The sequence below is a fragment of the Mus musculus genome, chromosome 16 (assembly GCF_000001635.26).
Source record: "Mus musculus strain C57BL/6J chromosome 16, GRCm38.p6 C57BL/6J".
Classification (NCBI taxonomy): domain Eukaryota; kingdom Metazoa; phylum Chordata; class Mammalia; order Rodentia; family Muridae; genus Mus; species Mus musculus.
In genome coordinates, this window is record NC_000082.6 from 9,097,660 (window position 1) to 9,114,322 (window position 16,663).

The 16,663-nt window shown below is 43.9% G+C and overlaps 1 pseudogene; it reads right to left on the reverse strand.

The window, feature by feature from the left end:
• Nucleotides 1-6,847: 6,847 nt before the first annotated feature.
• On the reverse strand, nt 6,848-9,316 carry Gm18722 (predicted gene, 18722; annotated as a pseudogene).

Below are 16,663 nucleotides of genomic sequence, written 5' to 3' on the forward strand. Positions count from 1 at the left end.
ATTTGCATATATTTTAGAAAGCTTCTACTGTATTAGATTTCCATACTACCCTCAAATGGCTCTTAATTTTTGCTCTTCCTCTCCCTGATTCCTTTATTGTCCCCATCTTCCCACCCCTCCCCCACTTGATCCTACAATTTCAGTCCCCTCAATTAATCCATAACTCTCTATTCTGTTTTATTTTTGTAGGAAGATCTAACTACCTCATGCCCAGTCCTTTAATCTATATTTAACCTCTGTGGTTCTACAGACTGTAGCTTGCCTGTCACTGGCTTAATAACTAATATCCACATATAAGTGAATATTTGTTTTTGGGTCTAGGTTGCCACAGAATGAATTTTTTCTAGTTCCATTCATTTACTTGCAAATTTTATTGATTGATTGATTGATTGATTGATTGTTTTTTTTCGAGACAGGGTTTCTCTGTATAGCCCTGGCTGGCAAATTTTATTTTTTAACGGCTGAGTAATGTTCCACTGTGTAGATATATTATATTTTATTTATCCATTCATTTGTTGAAGAACATTTTGGTTGTTTCTAGTTTCTGGCTATTATGAATACAACAGCAATGAATATGGTTGAACAAGTTTTTCTGAGGCAGGATGAAGCACCCTTTGGGTATACACCCGACAATAGTATAGCTGGACCTTGAGGCAGATACTGGGAGCTATCTGTTCCCAGCTTCCTGGGGAACTGCCACACTGATTTTCATAGTGTGAATACAAGTTTGTAATGGACAAGTGTTCCATTCAGTCCACATCACAACAGCATGAACCACCGTTTGTTTTATTGATCGGAGTTACTCTGACAGGTGTAAATGAAATCGCAGAGTAATTTTGATTTGCGTATGATGACTAAGGATGTTGACTAAACATTTCTCTGTTTCTAAGCCATTTGAGTTTCCTCTTCTGAAAATTCTCTGCTTAGATCTGTATCCCATTTTTAATTGGATTGTTTGTTTTCTTGATATATAGTTTTTTGAGTTCTTTATGTATTTTGGATATTAGCCCCCTCTCAGTTGTGCACTTGGCAAAATCTTTTCTAATTCTGTAGACTGAGGCTCTGTCTAAATGACAGTGTACTTTTCCTTGCAGAAGCCTTTCAGTTTCATGAGGTCCCATTAGTTAACTGTTGATCTTAGTGTCTGTGCTAATGGTGTTCTGTTTAGAATGTCTTTTCCTGTGCCAATGAGTTCAAGGCTATTCGACATCTTTTTTTCTTTTTAACCCAGTGTGTACTTCCAGCTTCTTTATTAAAACAAACAAACAAACCCAGGTGTTCATAAGTATGTGAGTTTATGTCTAAATCTTCAATTTGTTTCCATTGATCAATGTGTCTGGTGTTTGTTTGTTTGTTTGTTTTTTCAGCATACTTTGTGGGAACAGCTTGATGTTGTACCAGGACTTTGGTGGCAGTGATTTTGGCTAGTATTAGTAACTTGGTTTTTGAGAGAAACTGAATAAGGAATGGGGCTAGAAGGAGGAAGGCTTCAATGACTGTGATCGGGCCCATCAAGGGCAAGAACCAGGCAATGAAGGGGTTGGAGTACCAGGGAAAAGGGTCATTGAAGGAATATCGGGACCTCAAATCAGAAGTCGCAAAGGGTCTAATATTTAGTTCAACCAATCCTGATTCATTTACATAGAAACAGCATTCTTCCCCCAGGATAACAGAAGTCCTCCCCCCATTCTGCGGTCAGGAAGTCTAGAGCCTTTCTATATGTACTACAACTCCATCAAGCATGGCCATTTGTACCTGGGGGAATAATTATAACAGGAACTCAGAGGTAGGTGGCTCTTGAAGAGGGGGACCCCCTGTAAGGACTGGCTAAGGGGTAGACCTGGGGCTGAGGAGAAACCATGCAAGGTACCTCGGCTAAGAGGGGACTCAGAAAGGAGGCACAGAAGAAACACTGAAAGGCATTGGGGTGGGATGGGGCCGCAGGTCAGCAGCATACTGAGCATGCTGTAGCCAGGACAGGGTGGATGGAACATTTCTTCTCAGCTGTGTTTCCTGTTGAAAAATATTTTTATGGGTTAATCATGATCTGAGAGGCCAGCACCACCTGTTGAGAAATATGAACATCAGCCCAGAGGCTGACCCATAAGGACAAAGGGTGCAGAGTTGACAAATGGAGATGACAGATTTATCTCCCAGATCACCTTCAGGGAGGCATCCTAACTTTATCTGGGGTGAATCAAGGGCTATATAGTTTTGGGGAAGGTGGCAGGGATTCCTAGAGAGAAAGTGTGTGTGTGTGTGATTGGCTACAGCATGATACCAATAATGCCTGTTTGCATGGAGAGGCAGTTCAATAATTCCAGGTGCTTGCTAGACAAGTTTTTATCAGGAGGAAGGAAACTGAACCTGTAATCTCACCAAAACTATATGACATTCTGCAGGTAGAGGTTTGTGTGGTCGAATACCATTGGCCAGGGAAGGGGTGTTGGAAGATGCTTCATTTACATACTCAGTTGCTGTAGGGCCAGGGAAAAATAAAACCTTACATGGACCTCCTTTTCCTCATGAGTCATTGGCCACCAGTCCACGAGGGTGAGTGGAGCAGAGGCAGGGGGCAGGGTTCTCATGGCTGTGAGTATGGTGAAATGACTATTGCGGCCAAAAAGGGGCTGTAGAAGTCCTGTAGAGATAAGCAGCCATGGCCAGAACTAGAAGCACCTGGGGAAATATTAGAACTGGCTATGAGGACGGTCCTGAGGTTAAGGAAATTTCCTTCTCCAAGAGGTGCTGGAGGCATGTGAGTCTGTGTTCCTCCTCGATGCTGGGATGTCAGATGGACAAAATGAAAAGGTGCTAGGCTACACTGCATCCTCTCTGCCATGGCAGTGCTGAGCTTGAGGAATGGTGACACCTGTTTGGGGGTGGCAGAATGCAGTCTAAGATGGGGCCCCCAGCCAGGGTGAGAAACGATGTAAAATGGGGATGAAGCTGTGGTTCCCAAACTCCCAGACACCCAGATACTACTGGGAAGCATGAGGAGTTGGGAATGGATACTACTGGCCTTGACTAGCCGGGGAACGGGGGAGGGGGTGGGGAGTGGGATCTGCCCATTTAGATATCTCATTAGTATGGAGAACTCCCTATGCTCTGTGCTAAGTGACAAGTTGTCACAATTCTCATGTGGGGTGGCATGGTCATGTGCTCCAGGACAGGAACAGGGGCTGGGAGTAGATGACATGCCTACCTTTCTCAGATATGAGAGTTACTGGGGTTTCTGAATCCACTCAACCTTCCAAGTTTTTGTCTGGTGACATAGTTCCACTTGTCCCACAGAGGCAATGAGTTGCGACTCATTCAGTTCTATTTTTAATCTTATTTTGTTAGAGAGGAGACCAGTAAATCTTTGAGATCATGGGGTGACTATTTTTGATCTCTCAAGGACAAGATATCATTCATATAATAATGTGTACTTCCTTTTCTAAATATAGTTTCAGGGTGGCAGCAACCATTTCCTGGTATATAATGGGGATGTTGGCCATCTCTTGTGGAAGGATTCTATATTCAAATTGGGAGGCTAGCCCAGAGTTGTTAATTTGGAGGACTTTTGAAAAGGCAAACAATTGACAATCTTTGGGGTATGGGGCGGGGTGGAGAAAAAACAATCCTTACTATTTATGGCCAATAGTAGAGTATTGGCTAGGATTGCAAAGACAAAGGAAGTCACCAATAAGGGGATCCCAGTTCCAAGTGGCCTTGTTGATAACCTGTAGGTATTATAATAGCTACCATTGCCTTGAATCTTTTAAGTTGCAAGTATGGGAGTATACCAGGGGCTACAGCAAGGGGAGATATGCATTCAAGGGCAGTGAGGTCTGCCACAGGGAGGCCTTCAGGTCTTTATGCCTTGGAGTCATTGTTAGGAGTAAGGGGTTTAGGTTGATCCTTAATTTCCTTCTCAGAGTGACCCCTACATTGCCGAATAGAAGCAATGATGGGGAGGAAGGAAGGAGGGAATAGAAGCAATGATGGGGAGGAAGGAAGGAGGGAATAGAAGCAATGATGGGGAGGAAGGAAGGAGGGAATAGAAGCAATGATGGGGAGGAAGGAAGGAGGGAATAGAAGCAATGATGGGGAGGAAGGAAGAAGGGAATAGAAGCAATGATGGGGAGGAAGGAAGGAGGGAATAGAAGCAATGATGGGGAGGAAGGAAGGAGGGAATAGAAGCAATGATGGGGAGGAAGGAAGGAGGGAATAGAAGCAATGATGGGGAGGAAGGAAGGAGGGAATAGAAGCAATGATGGGGAGGAAGGAAGGAGGGAATAGAAGCAATGATGGGGAGGAAGGAAGGAGGGAATATAAGCAATGATGGGGAGGAAGGAAGGAGGGAATAGAAGCAATGATGGGGAGGAAGGAAGGAGGGAATAGAAGCAATGATGGGGAGGAAGGAAGGAGGGAATAGAAGCAATGATGGGGAGGAAGGAAGGAGGGAATAGAAGCCCTGATGGGGAGGAAGGAAGGAGGGAATACAACCAATGATGGGGAGGAAGGAAGGAGGGAATAGAAGCAATGATGGGGAGGAAGGAAGGAGGGAATAGAAGCAATGATGGGGAGGAAGGAAGGAGGGAATAGAAGCAATGATGGGGAGCAAGGAAGGAGGGAATAGAAGCAATGATGGGGAGGAAGGAAGGAGGGAATAGAAGCAATGATGGGGAGGAAGGAAGGAGGGAATAGAAGCAATGATGGGGAGGAAGGAAGGAGGGAATAGAAGCAATGATTGGGAGGGAGGCACGAGGGGATAGAATCCATGATGGGGAGGAAGGAAGGATGGAATAGAAGCAATGATGGGGAGGAAGGAAGGAGGGAATAGAAGCAATGATGGGGAGGAAGGAAGGAGGGAATAGAAGCAATGATGGGGAGGAAGGAAGGAGGGAATAGAAGCAATGATGGGGAGGAAGGAAGGAGGGAATAGAAGCAATGATGGGGAGGAAGGAAGGAGGGAATAGAAGCAATGATGGGGAGGAAGGAAGGAGGGAATAGAAGCAATGATGGGGAGGAAGGAAGGAGGGAATAGAAGCAATGATGGGGAGGAAGGAAGGAGGGGTTACCCCTTCTTGGACTTCTTGAATTTATGTGAGGTAAGTTACCCAAGTCCAAACCTCAGTGTCATAGGGGTCGCTGGAGATCATTCAAGGGGCTAATTGAAGGGCCTCCTTCCAGAAGGAAACTGCTTCCTTTGGGAGGTTTTACACCACCCCTCACTCCCCACAGCTTGAGGAGGGTCTGAAGACCTCTAATTTGGGACTTTTGGGACTCCTGTTGTTGAGAAGCAGAATTTCCCATGACGGAAAAGGATGAAAGCACTCAGTCAAAAGGGGAACGTTCTGGGGGGCTACAGAAGTTCCAGGTATGAAAGTCTGCCAGAAAATTTAAGAAAACCAGCAACCACCCTAAGGGTTTGTAGCTAGTCATTGTGCTACCAGGTTCTTTCAGAGAGATTTAGAGAGGCGATTTTTGCCAATGCCCAAAGGGCTGTTAGGGTCTGATCATCAGAGAGATGGCTCAGATCAAAGGTAAAGGAGGAAGAACTAGACAATCCTCGTATCAGGGTGAGAGGTATGCTGCTGACGTCCCTTGGAGGGGACTCATCCTCTTCTGATTGTCCTGGAGAGTCTGTTTCAGTGCCAGATGTGATTCTCCTAATCCCAATCAGTAGTTGTACACTGGTGTTATCAGGAAGCAGAGGAAATGGGAAGCAAGGTCTTGGACGGGTTTGGCAGATATGAATGACCTAGGAGATGCCAGGTAATTTCGCTAGCTTTTCCTTGAAAAAAACCTTTCTCTTCTCGAAGTTGTACCAGTTCATCTGAAGTTCCAGTGCTTGTGTTCATTAGCATCCTGGACACAGCACCACCACATCTGGAGAACACCATGGTGGAAAAGCTTATTTTTATTACTATAAGGATGTAGTACAATTTGAGGTTGGGATGGTGATGCCTTCAGTTCTTTCATTATTCAGGATTATTTTAGCTCTTCTATTTCTTGTAGCCAGACTTTTGGCTACATTATGGGTTCTTTTTTCTACCACCCTTATTCTATGCACCCGACCCCCCAAAACTAGGTAGGAGACAAAGAAGTCTAAAGGGGGAAGGAGGAGCTGATAATCTTAGAATACTTCCTGCTGATTAGGGGCATTGAGTTCTGTGGGGTAATTTTGATCTTCACCATCAGGATATCCAATTTCCTCTTCATGTCTTTTCGGACACAACCACTTGACAAAGCACAACAACAGCAACAGCAACCAGCAACCAATAGCATCAGAAAGAATGGCAGCCACCATGGTCCCTCAGTGCCCTACTACGTATAAACCCTCTCAAGAATCCCCAGAATTCCAAGCATCATACACTTGTAGAAACTATCTGTAGTGACAAAATCATGCCCCTGCTAAAGCATGAGGCAAATCATAGTCAGCTGCTGTGGGTAATCTAAAGCAACCCCATACCCCACACCTGGGATCAAGATAAAAACATACTCCTATAACATTTCTGTGTTTTTAAAGAAGCCAAAATGCTCACTACATTCCTCCCGTTCTGTTTCAAGCCATTAATTATGCTGTTTAGTAAGACAGTATAAACAGACACATTTTCAATGAACTAAATAATTTTTGGATCAGTGGCCAAGGTTTTCAAGAGAACTCTCCTGCTCAATTCTAACTTTTATCAATTTTGGTGGTATCAACAGCTTTCCATTTCCTGTGGAAACATAAAAACCCCCATACTGCCAATGCAAGACTTCGCAGGCTTCCATTCTAATGCCAACACATCCTTTAATGTATTCTGTCCCCTTATTCTGCTTTGCTGTTTCACTCTAAATGTCAATGGAAGAATGTCACTAATACACCGTGGACACCTTTGTAATGTAAATCCATGCCCCCCATTTTTTTAAACATGGTGAACTTCAACCTAGCAATTATTACAACAAATGTTATGGTCTAAAGCTCAAACACATTTTAGCAATTTTGAAATTGAATTGAGTACAAACCAAATAAAATTTACAATGTAACAAACATGTCTGCTTAGGACATGTAGGGACACTTGATCCTTCCGTATGGATCGCAGGGCCTTCTCCCGTAGGTGCCTCTCTAAGTCATCAAGGTTGTCATCTTCAGCTTCACTCTCAGTCTCCTTCCTGGGCTCTGGTGCTGCTGCAGGCTCTTCCTGTGCTGATGTGGTGGTGGCAGCAGAAACAGCTACAGGGGCTGCAGGAGCTGGGGTGGCTACGGCCAAAGCCTTCTCCTTCTTGTGTTTTTTGTGCTTCTTGTGTTTCTTGTCCTTCTTCTTCTTTTTCTTTCCACCTCCTTCTTGATCAGAATTCCTGGCAGGGGACGGGCTTGGTGTTGGGCTGTTAGCCTTTTTGGCTGGTACTGCAGGTGACCAGTTTGTGGAGGGTGACTGAGTCTGAACAGGAGAGGGAGGTACTGGAGGCCTTTTAGCTGCTCGCTCAGGAGATCCAGAGACAGATCTGGAAGATGAAACCCTTCTTACCGACTGAGGGCTTGGTGAGGCAGCCTTTTTTATCTTTTTGGGCTCCGGAGTCCTGGAGACTCTCCCAATAGGCCTAGTACTTGGAGATGGAGACTGCCTTCCTTGGGGTGACTCTGAAGCTCCTCTTCGTACAAGGGGAGGGCTTGAGGTCTGAGGAGCCCGAGGCCATGGTGAGGGCAATGCCGTTTGGTTGTAGTAAGCGGGCCTCTTGGGTGGATCGGCCTGGGAAGACCCTTTCTTACGTTTTGAAGATAAGGAGGGTGAGCGTCTCTTGGTGACTGGGGGCTTCTTTGTTTAGAAGATGGAGAGTGGGAGACGCTTTGGTGGTGGAGATGGTGATGCCCTTCGCTTGGGCGGGGTGCGGGAGAGGCGGTTCTCCTCTTTGGAGGTGGGGGAGGAGAGTATCTTCTTGGAGATGGTGAGCAGCAGTGTGGGGAAGGCGAAAGGGTCCTTCGTCCTGGTGGTGAGGTGGGAGATCTACACCACAGAGGAGGAGAAGGGGGAGAAGGAGGAGGAGGGGCTGGAGAAGGAGACTGTCGCCTTCTGGCAGGAGCTGGGGAGGGACTTCTCCTTCTACTACGAGGGGAAGTCTCTTTTTGGCACTTTCAAGGTGATGGAGAGGCATTCCGAGAAGGGGACTGTCTCCGCCGCCTGCCTACCTCACTGTTCTTTACTTGGGATCTCTTGGGCCGCTCATCTTCAGATGAAGACTGCTGGTTCTGCCGTCAGTATTGTCTTCTCTGCTGCACAGAATCAGCTGCAGCCATTTTGCTGCCTTTGTCTTCAGACTCAGACAACTCCACTTTTCTAGGCTTGGGTGCTGGAGAAGGTCAATCTCTTTTCTCAGGACCTTTATGTTTTGTCACTTTACCGGAGATTCTTCCTGGAATCATAGAAACATGGCTTTTTCTTGTATGGTTTGACTGCTGGGGAGTTGGGGAATTGCGAGTTTTGGGTAGTGGAGTTGCTGGAGATGATGGCCAGTGTCTTCACCATGGAGGACTTGCTGAAGGTGATAACCTACGTGTTTACCGAGGAGGGCTGGATGTCCTCTTGGGAGGCTTCTTTGGTGGTGACTGGGAATGAGATGAAGAGGACTACGAGCTACTTCCAGACAGGGTTGCGGAAGAACGCCTCCTTCGTCTCCCTGGAGACCTACTCCTCCTGTGCCTTGGTGGAGGAGGCATCTGTCTTAGTGGAGTTCTTCTTTGGGAGATGGTCGTCGTCTTGGGCTTGGCCCTCTTCTAGGAGAGTATGATCTTGATCGGGATCTATGTCTCCGTCTTGGTCTAGTATGAGAAGGTGATCGAGATCGGGTCTGAGATGGTGATTTGGAACGTGTAGCCTCCCTCAGCCCTGAAGCAGGCTGATCCAGACTTTGACCTTGCTGCCACTAAGAAGGAGATTACCTGGGGTGGAGCCTTCAGACCTAGATGGCTCTATTGTTCTGTCACCTGCCACTGCTCTCTCCAAGACACTGCTACCTGCTGAGAGGCCCCTGAGATATTCCGGAGGCACATCCTATCCTGCATGTCACCTGCAGGCTGGCTCCAGACACCAAGAATGGACTGGTGTGTGTGTGTGTGGGGTGGGGGGGGGGTGGGCTTCCCCCTGTATAAGCACAGTTTCTGAGTAAAATTGCGAGCCTTGATCAGGACCTTTGTCTTGGCTCCATTATCTCTCTCGCTGTCTAAGTCTTTTTCAGCCCCAGCCTGCCTCCCATGTGTACCTGGTTCAAGTAGGCCGCGGTCCGGTATACACCAGGAACTTGACCGAGATCTTGATTGAGTCTTTTCTTTTTTCTTTTTTTTTTTTTTTTTGGTTTTTCGAGACAGGGTTTCTCTGTATAGCCCTGGCTGTCCTGGAACTCACTCTGTAGACCAGGCTGGCCTTGAACTCAGAAATCCGCCTGCCTCTGCCTCCCGAGTGCTGGGATTAAAGGCGTTTTTTTTCTGGAGACGGTTCTTTGGGCTCTGGTACAGGCTCAGGCTTGGGAGCTTTCAAGATGTCACTTGTCGAGGTGGCCTCCTATACTGAGGAGTCCTTCATCCTCATGGATGGCTCTGGGAGCTATGGAGATTTCTTCTTCTTTTCTGGGGCAGGGAAAGGGCTCCGGCTCTTGGTTCTGTGATGGGGAGATCAAGAGTGACTGTGCTTTCTCTCTCTCCTGACAGGGGAAGATCATCTTCTAGGGGTAGGAGATCTGGATCTGCATCTTCTTGAGCTGCGAGACCGCTCCCTCTTCTCTCTGCTGCTTTCCTTTTCTTCCTTATCCCTCTTATCTTTATCTTCGTCTTGTTTTTTCAGAGATGCCAATTTTTCTCGTTCAATTTGTCTCTGCTTTATCTCTTCCTTCTTCAACTCTAGGAAAGTAGAAGGGATTCCAGTGATATTTTCTTGTGCACTTACAAGCACGGCCACAGTTCTCCCATGAATTCTCTAGCATTCTTCCCATTCAAAATTCCAGTCAGGTTGATTTGCATCATTTTGGAATCTGGATTCTTTTTTTCTAGGCATTCTGCGAATTTCAGCTGCTTGAGGAGTTTCTTTTGTTTGTTGCTGAACCAATTATTCTGCTCCGCACTTGTTCCGTGGAAAAATCCCACGTCTATCTTGCCGCCTCGCTCAGAGATTGCTCCCTATCCCCACCATTGTAACTTCTGATCAGCATCTACCACAGCTATTACCACCTCCTTCCAGTCTTGGAGAATAATTTTATTTTGAGTAGCCCAGTTACTTAGAATTTGTTTTACATAAGGTAAATGTACCGTATGGGAAGCCACGGGCTCTTTAAAATTCTTCAAACCTATCATTTCTATAGGACACCACCCTGTTTCATCATAATCATGATCTGCACCATTAGCATGCATGTATTATATGATTACTGGAAAACAGATGGTGATTTTGTAATCCTAGTCCACCCCTCCTCTATCTCTGGCAGTGCAATTGATTTGAGATTAACCTTTTCTTTTGAAACAGGTTGGTTCAGTTTTTCCTTTGACCTGTCACCCTCCATGGCCTCTTCCTCCTAGCCGTATACCCAGATCCCCACTCAACCCAGGGTATGTGAGGACTGGAAATTGAAAGCACACCGCACCAGACACGGCCAAGTTCTTCCTTCTAGACTCATTTGTTTTCCTCTTTCCTGGGGGAAACTCCAATTCTCTTGCTCAGTCATTGGGTCTGAGCCTTTTATTTTTCCCTTCTCCACTGCTACTCACTCCCTAAGTTTTTCTATTTCTACCTGCAATTTTTCCAGTTGCACAGCCAACTCTGCAACCCTTTCAGAAATGAGAGAATAGATGACTTTTTTGATTTTCCCATTTTATCCTTTTTGTTTGTTTGTTTGTTTGTTTGTTTCTCAGGTCCCTCCATTTCCACTCACAATTGTTCCAATTGCTTTGCAATTCTCCCAAGGGTTTTTTTTTTTTTTTTTAATGGACTATAGACAAAGAAAAAACAGAAAATTATCTCTGTGAGCAAAGCATAGGATAGCCCAGTAGCAGTAGTCATAATATCCTTTTTGCTGATTTCCTGAAACAGAATATCCATCCTTTTTCCCCCTACTGTTTCCTCTATGGCATTTGAAATCAGATTTCCCATTCTGCCAAGCCCCACATTAGGCGCCACTTTTAAACTTCTGGTTGCTTTGTGGATTCCCTTTTCTCCAAACTTATTACACCCTTCCAATCCCCAACACTAGTTAGGAGAGAAAAAAAGGCTAAAGGGCAAAAGGGGACATTGATATCATTAGCCTATTTATTGCTAATCAGCAGTGTTGAGTTCCTTGGGGCAAGTTTGATTGCCATCAGGATATCCAATTTCTTCTTCTTGTCTCTTTGTGCACGACCACTTGACAAACCACCACAACAACCAGTAACCAGTAGCAGCCGCAAGAAGAGCAGCAGCCACCACAGTCCCTCAGGGCTCTGGCATTTATATATGCTCTCAAGAGTTGCCAGAATTCCAAATGTCATACAATTGCAGGAACTACCTGCAGCTGGCAAAATCATACCCCTGCTAGAGCACGAGGCAAATCATAGTCAGCTGCTGAGGGTAATCTAAAGCAACCCCATATGCCACACCTGGGATTAAAGTGAAAATATACTGTTAGAACATTTCTGTGTTTTTAAAAGAAACCAAAAATTTCACTACAGTTTTTCCCTTTTTCTTTTCTTTTTTTTTTCACATGAAACTGATATTGTTCTTTCAAGTTCTATAAAGAATTATGTTGGAATTTTGATGGGGATTGCATTTGAATCTATAGCTTGCTTTTGGTAGGATGGCCATTTTTACTATATGTCGCATCTGCTCTCGACCAGCAAGAACGACATGACCACCAGTCCTTCTAACAGCAGTTTATTCAGTCTTCATCTTTCTTCTTTCTCTTCATCAGTATCGTTCCCCAGCTGAAGAGTTCTGAATCCACACCGGATCCTTCTCAACAGTCTGTTTTACAGGAACACTTCATTACCACCGTTCCCCGTGATGCAGTTCTGAATCCTCCCTGTAGCAGGGGGTCTTCGTTCATGCCTGATGATGTTTCTTGTCCTGGGTTTCGGCATCACTTCTTGCACGCGCTCAGCTGGCCAGGAAGAACGATGCTGCAACAGGATCCTTCTGAACACATTTATTCAGTCCTGTTTCTTCTTGTTTATATCTCCCTTGTTTATATCTCCCCCGAACCCTGGGCCTCTCACTCTTTTATACTCTCAGTTCCCATCCACGCACAGCAGGCCACACTACCTCACCAGGCACGCAGCTTCAGCTAATCAGGGCAGCAGGGGCATATCTCCATCAAAATGGATTCACCGGTATCCTGGTACACCTGCGCAGCTCTCAAGATGTTTGTGGCTTATATGAGGAAGTCAGGTGCAAATCATACGACTTAGCTGCAGTCCCTGGCGCCTTTGGGACTGCCACCACACCTGCTCCTCACAACTATATTAATCCCACTAATCTATGAGCATGGGAGATCTTTGTATCTTCTGATATCTTCTTCAATTTCTTTCGTTAACATCATGAAGCTTTTATCATACAAGTCTTTTACTTGTTTGGCTAAAGTTACCTCAAGCTATTTTAAAAATTTGAGGATATTATAAAATGTGTTGTTTTATTTCTTTATCTGTTTGTCATTTCTGTATAGGTTTTGTATCTTGCTACCTTGCTAAAAGTGTTTATTAGCTATAGGAGTTTTCTGGTGAATTTTTAGGGTCACTGTTGTATATTATCATATCATCTGAAAATAAAGATACTTTGAATTCTTTTCCAATTTGTATCCCCTTGATCTTCTTTAGTTGTCTTATTGCTCTAGCTGAGACTTCAAGTGCTATTTTGAGTAGGTATGTGGAAAGTAGATAACTTGGTTTTGTTCCCAATTTTAGTGAAATTGCTTCGAGTTCCTCTTCATTTAGTTGATGTTGGTTAGGAGCTTGTTGTAAATTACTTTTATTATGTTAAGGTATATCCCTTGTATCCCTAATCTCTTTCAGACTTTTGTCAAGAAGGGGTATTGGGTTTTGTAAAAGGCCTTTTCTTCATCTATTGAGATGATCACCTGGTTTTTAACCTTTAGTTTCTTTGTATAGTGGATTACATTTATTGATTTATATATGTTGAACCATCTCTGCAGCCTACTTGATAATGGTGAATGATCATTTTGATGCATTCTTAAATTTAATTTGCAAGTATTTTATTGAGAATTTTTTCATCTATGTTCATAAGGGAAACTGATTTGTACTTTTCTTTCTTTGTTAGGTATTTATGTGGTTTAGATATCAAGGTAACTGTGGCGTCACAAAATAAACTGGATAATGATCGTTCTGTTTCTATTTTGTGAAATAATTTGAGGAGTATTAGAATGAACTCTTCTGTTAATATCTGGTAGAATTCTTTGCTAAAATGATCTATTCATGGGCTTTTTTGTTGTTGTTAGACTTTTAATTAGTGCTTGTATTTCACTATGTTGGTTTAAATTGCTTATCTGATCTTAGTTTAACTTTGGTAGATGGTATGTGTTGAGAAAATATTTATAATTATTTCATATTCTTAAAAAAACTTTTTATTGATTCTTTGTAAATTTCACATCATGCACCCCAATCCCACTCATCTCCTCATCCCTTTATATCTACACTCTGCCTTTGCAACCACCCCCAAAAGAAAACAACAACAATAACAGCAACAGCAGCAGCAGCAGCAACAACAGCAGCAACAACAACAGCAGCAGCAGCAGCAACAACAACAACAGCAACAGCAGCAGCAATAACAACAACAATAGCAACAAGAACAACAACAACATTTTATCATGGAAGCTGCAGAATGGCATGGTATGTCCCACAGTATACCCTTTTGCCCCACAGCTCTACTTCAAATGGCCTTGTTTGAGGTGTCTGGCTTCTGCTACATTATCAATACTGAATTCTCACTAGGACTCCTGCTGGATAGCTGGTTGTTGCCCATGTTATGGTTCTGCAGGACCATCCCCTTAATGTACTGCATAGGTGGTGTAGATGTTGAGGTGGGCCAACTCAAAATCCTGGATCTGGGTCTGGGTAGTAGCTGAGTTGTTCAGCCCAACAGTTCTGTCTTTGCCCAGGAGAGGATTGGGGCCAGCTCTCTTTCCTATAGCAACTGGCAAAGGGTTCACATAATCAGGGCCAGTTCTCCAGCATTGCCTCAGTGAGGGGCAGGACAGCCCTCTGGCTCTCATGCCCTTTGGGCTGGCTCTCCTACACCCATGTCACCAGTACCATCTCTACTGTACTGCTCAGGCAAGGTAAAGGGGCTGCTTTCTTGAGTAGTGTAGCTGGTGAGTGGCTAGGGCAGCTCTGTGCAGCCCTTGAACATCAGCATGGCCCCAGATGGCAGCCTACATGGCCTTTGGTGGTAACACTGGCCATGGACATTAATGTAATTTAAGCTTTACTAGTGTTTCTCTTTCAAACCTGGCTGCCTTTGTGTTTGGAGCATTGATGTCAAGAACTGAACCATCATCTTGGCAGATTTTTCCTTGATGAGTATGTAGAATCCTTCCCCATATATTTTGATTAGTTCCGGTTTGATGTCTATTGTGTTAGATATTAGGACAGCTATACCAGTTTTATTTCTCAGGTCCATTTTCTTGAAAAATCTTTTACGCCTGAAGTAATATCAATTAACTTTGATGTTGAGGTGTGTTTCTTAGTTGTAGAAGAAGGATGGAACCTGTCTCATGTCTGTTTTATTAGTCTGTGTCTTTTTACCTCTTATTCTATTGTGATTGAAATTTTTTCTGAGTATAGTAGTCTATGTTGGCATCTATGGTCTCTGAGAGTTTGTAGAACATCAGTCTTTTTATCTTATAGTTTTTAATATTCTTTCTTCATTCTGTACATTTAATGCTTTGATTATTATGTGTCATGGGGAATTTCTTTTCTGGTCCAGTCTATTTGTTATTCTGTATGCTTCTTGTACCTTGATAGGTCTCTCTTTAGGTTAGGGAATTACTATTACTCTTCTATTAAGATATTTTCTGTGCCTTTGACCTGATTTTCTTCTCCTTCCTGTATTTTTATTACTCTTAGATGTTCACAGTATCCTAGATTTTCTAGTTTTGTGCCTTGAGGATTTTAGGTTTAACATTTTTTGATGGAGCTATTCAGTTCTTCTATTTTGTCTTCAATGGCTGAGAATCTCTCTTCTCTTTCTTGTGTTTTGTTGGTGAGGATTGCCTATGAGTTTCCTGTTTAAATCCCCAAATGTTTCAGTTCCAGATTTCCCTCAGTTTGGGTTTTCTGTATTTATTCTATTTCTACTTTCAGGTCTTCAACTCTTTTATTCATTTTTTCTACTGATAGTTTGAGTTTTCATAGTTTTCTGTAAGAGATTTATTCATTTCCTCTCTAAAGGCCTCCATCATATTCGTAAGGTCCTTGTCTTGTGCTTCAGCTATGTTGTCTTGCTCAGAGCCTGCTGCAATAGGAGTCCTATGGAGATGGATTATCCTCTCTGATATTGATTACATTTTTATTCAGGTGGCTTGGCATCTGGGTTTGGGATGGTTGTGTGTGTTTGTGTTCATGTGGAGGCCAGAAGTCACCCTCAGATACATGTGTGTGTGTACCATGCACACACATGAAGATTAGAGGATAGATTGATGCCCTCCTCAGATTTCACCTTTGTTTCAGAGACAGGGTCTCATTACCATGTGTATGACAGGGGCCCAGAAGCATCTAGGGGTTTCTTTGTCGGTGTCCCACATCTTGCCATAATAGCACTGATTGTGGATATGTACTACTGTGTCCAGCTTTTCATGGATATGATGATCCAAATTCTGCTCTCCATCCTCATGCAGCAAATGCTTTATCCACTGAGCCAGAGTCTTTCTTCTCCAGTGTAGCAAAATCAGTGAATGATAAGGAATTGTGTGCAGTTCTTAGAATCCTGGGTTACCAAGGACTCTATCAGCACTGTTTTCATGGTCTGTGTGTTCTTTGTCCAGTAAAACAGACAGCTAGGTCACATGGTGTAAAATCTGGTGGTGTACAACCCCCCTGTTTTATGACAAGGCACAAAGGAGGAACCATGATTCATTAGGCTCAAGGAGGCATGGCAGGTGAGAGGGCAGGTGTTTGGTTTAAAAAACTGTTGTTATAGGTACATGGTTTGTCAAATCTGACATAAAAATGTCCCATGAGCCAACAATTGCTGTTAATTTCATCAGTGTCCCTCTAGATCTATTCTAAGCACTTACTGTGGTAGTTAGTGTCAACTGTCAACTTGCTGGGTTCCCCTGGCCTCTGGCCACATTTGTGGGGGATTATCTGGGTTGGGTTAGCTTCTGGCCAGGCATATGCAGAATTACTTTGACTAGTTAATTGATGTAGAAAGGCCTGTTTTGGTTGTAGATGAGGCCATTCCCTAGGCAAGTGTCTTCACCTGTGTAAAATGGATAGAGTAAGCTGAGCACTAGCATGCATTTATATCTCTGCTTTTTGCCTTCGGACGGACACAAGGTGACCAGGTCCCTTGGGCTCCTGCTGGTATGACTTCTCCTTCGTAATAGACTGTCATTTGGAACATACTTCCCACTCTATGTCACCCTAGGTCCTCTGTCCTGGGTTAACTTTTGCACCAGATCTTAGAGACTATTCAAGACTGCTATAAAGAGGAGCACCCTCTAC